We start from the raw sequence: 4,942 nt of genomic DNA on the forward strand, positions 1-4,942 counted from the left end.
TTCCAGATTCTAAAGGAAAGCATGAAGATTTCACTACTGTGTATGACATTAGCTCAATGTTTTTCATAGATGCCCTTTACTAAAGCGCAGAAATTTTTCTCTCTTCTTTTTTCTGAAAGTTGGATCATAATGCAATGTTGAATTTTGCCAGGTGCCAGTTCCGTAATGATTGAGATGATTACATAATTTTTCCTCTTTATTCTATTAATAGAGTGAATTATACTGTTGATCTCTAAATAGAAAAAAAAAAGTGCTGTATATTTGAGTGGTATGCCTACATGTTCTACGTGTATTATTCTTTTTATTATTTTAGGATTTGTTTTGCTAGCCAATCTCTGTGGACACATGTCTTGGTGTTTGGACTGCTATAATAAAATGATCACAGGCCTGGAAGCTGGAAGCCTGAGATCAGGATTTCAGAGAGTGGGGTGAGGCTCTTTCAGGTCAATCTTCTGGTTGTATCTTCACCTGGTTTAAAGGACTAGGAAGGTTTCTTAGGCCACTTTTACAAGGGCACTAATCCCCTTCATGAGGGCTCCTCCCTAGTGAACTAATCTCCTCTTAAAAGACTCACCTTCTATACCACCACCTCAGGGATTAGAATTTCAACATATAAATTTGGGGGATGCACAAACATTCAGTTCATAATGTATTTCAATGTTCATAAGTTATAAAACACTTTTAAAAATAAAGAGAAGAAAATGAATAAAACACTAGAAAGAGAAGAATGTGTATCTTGTGCCAGAAAGACCATAAATATGGGGGCGCCTGGGTGGTTCAGTCAACTTTGGCTCAGGTCAAGATCTAGCAGTTTCTGGGTTCCAGCATCATGTCAGGCTCTGTGCTGACAGCTCAGAGCCTGGAGTCCGCTTCAGATTCTTTGTCTCCCTCTCTCTCTGCCCCTCCCCCATTCACACTCTGTCTCTCTCTCAAAAATAAACAAACATGAAAAAATTTTTTTTAATAAAACATAAGTGCTATAAATACAAAAGTGGTTATCAATTTACTCCAAAATACAGATAAAACATTATAAAACACGCACTATTTTAAAATGTTTTAAAATAACTTTAGCATAGTATATTTGGAGAAGCTGGTGAATAGAACAGCATTAATAGGTTCATGGTATAAATAAACAATGAAATAAACAAACAAATACAATGAGAATAAACAAACTTATCTGAAGCAGAAAATTTCTGTAGTCAAATAACATCTGGTGGAAAAGTTCAATAATGTCTAGGTTTTCCAGCTCACTGAAAACCTGCTACAAAGTTTGAGTTCATCCTTAGTTGGTAAGGATAGTTGGTAAGCATTTAATTTTTTAAAGCATTATATTTGATTGATTAAACAAACGTTTTTAAAATATTACTTGGCAGTGATAACAGGAAGCATTAGAGGAGAATAAGACTACAGAGGGAAGATGAATTTTGAGGACTATTGCAGCAATCCCCAGACAGCCATGGGAAGAAATCAGTGCATGCAGGACATGTGACAGTAGATTTAACAAGATGTGGTATATCTGACTTTGGAAGATGAGCAAGAGGCTAATTGCTAGGATTTTTATTCAAGAATTTGAAACTGGTTGAAAAGGGAAATGGTGAAATCTACTTCAGAAAAAAAATAAGATGGGGGTGCCTGGATGGTTTGGTTGGTTAAGCAGCCAACCCTTGGTTTCAGCTCAGGTCATAATCTCACGGTTCTTGGGTTTAAGCCCCATGTTGGGCTCTGTGCTCACAGCACCCAGTCTGCTTCGTATCCTCTGTCTCCCTCTCTCTGCCTCTCCCCCATGTGTCCTGTCTCTGTCTCTGTGTCTCTGTCTTTCTCTCTCAAAGTAAATAAATAAATGTTTAAAAAATTAAAAAAAAAGATGAACTGTTGAGAACAAACTGATGGCTACCAGAGGGAAGGCGGGGGGGGGGGGTAGGTGGGGACAGGGGATGGAGTTAAAGAGTAGTGCAGTCATCACGATGAAAACAATGAAATAAAATGAAATGGAAACAAACCAACAACAGCAAAAACAAACAAGCAAACAAGAAAAAAAAACAAAAAAATGTAAAATCGTTGAGAAATGGCTTGTTGGTCAGAAGAAATAAAATGCAGAATTAAAGTGTCATGTTTGAACTAAGGCAGTGATGAGACATCAGAAATACCCACCAAACAATGGAAAAACATCTTGGAAAAGGGGTCATGCCTAGAAATTAAAGGCATGAAAGTGAGGCTGAAGAATTTCCAAATATATTGGATATTGTACAAGTGCTCAAATTGCAAATATTCTAATCAATTGCTTACTTGAAAATAAGCTTTGTAAAAACACATTTTCGAAAATATTATTTATGAATAATGACTCTGAGGCTGTTTAAAACTCTGTCCATGAGGACTTCTTAATGATACAAGAAAATTTTAGAATAGAAACTGAAAATTCACTTTTCTATCACCACATCTTCTAGTATCCCACCCAAATCATACCAGCCCCAGAAAGTTTTATAAATGCAGACCCTCAGTCATGTACTCTTCATATTTATTCCCTCCTCTTACCACTTAGCACTGCATACTGTAGATAGTAGGTACTCAAATATTCTTATGTGGCATTTTTATGAGGAATAAAACATAAAGAAAAGAGATGTTGTACCATAATAGGTGGGGTATAATGGCATTGGGACAATTGCATATCCTATAGCAGGAAGAGATTCTTTGTTTACATTAGGTATGCTAAAACACTTAAACAGTGTTAAAAATCAAAGATGTAAAATTAGACAATCATGAGAACTACGGTGACATTTGTCTAATAAGGATTTTTAAATAGGACACAAAGTAAAAAGATACAGAAAAATTATAAAGTTTGTTACATTGAAATATAAATTTCTTTAGTGCAAAAGATATGTTAAATGAACATTAAAGCATGCTAGAAACTGGAAAGAGATATTTGCATCTCAATAAACAAAGAAATATGGACATCTATAATATATGATAATGCTGCTATTTTAATTCTTAAAACAACAATGACCAATAGAGACAAATCGAACAATTCAGAAGATAAAAATGAAAAAGCCTATCAACATGAAATCCACAGAAAAAAAATAAAAACAAGGGGCCCATAAAGCTGTGAAAAGATGTTTAGTTATACTAGTAACCAGAGAAATGCAAACCAATCAGCATTTTTTAAAAAGTTTTTATTTTAATTCCAGTTAGTTATCATCTAGTGTTATATTAGTTTCAGGTGTACAATATAGTGATCCAACACTTCCATGCATCCCCCTGTGCTCATCACAAGTGCATTTTTTAATCCCCATCACTTATTTAACCCATCCCCCCACCCACCTCTCCTCTGGTAACCATCAAAACTTCTCTGTAGCTAAAATTCTGTTACTTACCAACCATTATTTTTCATTTTGGCATTTCTAAACTATCATATTGGCAAACATTAGCATCTGAGAGCACTAAAGTGTTTCCAAGGATGTGGGCAAACAGGATAGCTTACGTATTTCTGGTAGAAGCGTAAGTTGTCACAACCACACTGGTAATCAATTTCCTATTTTTTATAATCAAGAGATACTCTAGGATAGGAAAACAAGTTTAAAAAAAATTTTTTTCAACGTTTTTTAATTTATTTTTGGGACAGAGAGAGACATAGCATGAACGGGGGAGGGGCAGAGAGAGAGGGAGACACAGAATCGGAAACAGGCTCCAGGCTCCGAGCCATCAGCCCAGAGCCTGACGCGGGGCTCGAACTCACGGACCGTGAAATCGTGACCTGGCTGAAGTCGGACGCTTAACCGACTGCGCCACCCAGGCGCCCCAAGGAAAACAAGTTTATACGGTCAAGGTGGGTCACTGTTAACTATTTATAATGGTGAAAAAGTTGAAACAAATTCATTAAGGTAATTGATATATTTTATTCAAATAATGGAATATTTTCATAGATAACTGTCTACATATATTCACACAAGTAAAGCTAAAATATATATATAATATAGGAAGAAAAAAAGTTCGCAGATTTGTATATGGTATGCAACCATTCAAATAAAATGCAAAACAATATATTTTGTTATATGAATTTACAATTATTGGCCCCAAAATTTTTTTTATATTTATTTATTTTTGGGAAAGCGCAAGTGGGGGAGGGGCAGAGAGAAGTGAACAGAGGATTGGAAGCTGGCTCTGAGCTGACAGCCGGACAGCAGTGAGCCAGATGAGGCAGGGCTTGAACTCACAAACCATGAGATAATGACTGGAGCTGAAGTCAGACTCTCAACTGACCAAGCCACAAAGGTGCCCCCCAAATTATTTTTTAATATTTGGGAGTAAGACACACAAATATCAAACTTCAAGAGAGTGGTTATTTCTGGGAGGGAGAGAAGAGAAATAGGGATGGGGCTTTGTAATATCTGCAATTATTTATTTCTGAAGGAGAAAAATACTAAGCAAGGCAGAGCTAAGCCTATGTATGTTAGTTTGCTTAATCTTAATAATAAATACTCAAGTATCCATTATGATATTCTGAACATAATATTTCAAAATTCAAATTAATCGTTTCAAAATAAATAGTAAAGGTGAATATTATCTTTTCCTCTAACATTAGGTGAGCTGGATTGAAATATACTTTTCCATAGGGAAACTTTAGAAAGGCCAAATTCTTTGTGGAGCTAAAGCATGACTAAAGTTTTCAGTGTTCAAAACAAGAGAAACTTCCCTGATTAAAAGTAATAAAGTCTCTGAAGAGCAACTACATATAAAATTTCTTTTTGATTCGTCTTTGGCCCAATTAGAATGGGCTGTATTAAAATTTAAGTATGGCTTCTAAGCCATACACTTACCATTAAATTTGCAGGAATAATGAAGCCAACCAATTTTATTCCTCTTTAATAATACATTCCTATATTTGCTCTTAAGGTAAGGTTAGCATTTATTTATTGATCATGATGCATTATCTACACAGTGGAAACTA

This window comes from Panthera uncia, chromosome C2 (genome assembly GCF_023721935.1).
Source record: "Panthera uncia isolate 11264 chromosome C2, Puncia_PCG_1.0, whole genome shotgun sequence".
NCBI classification, from domain to species: Eukaryota; Metazoa; Chordata; class Mammalia; order Carnivora; family Felidae; genus Panthera; species Panthera uncia.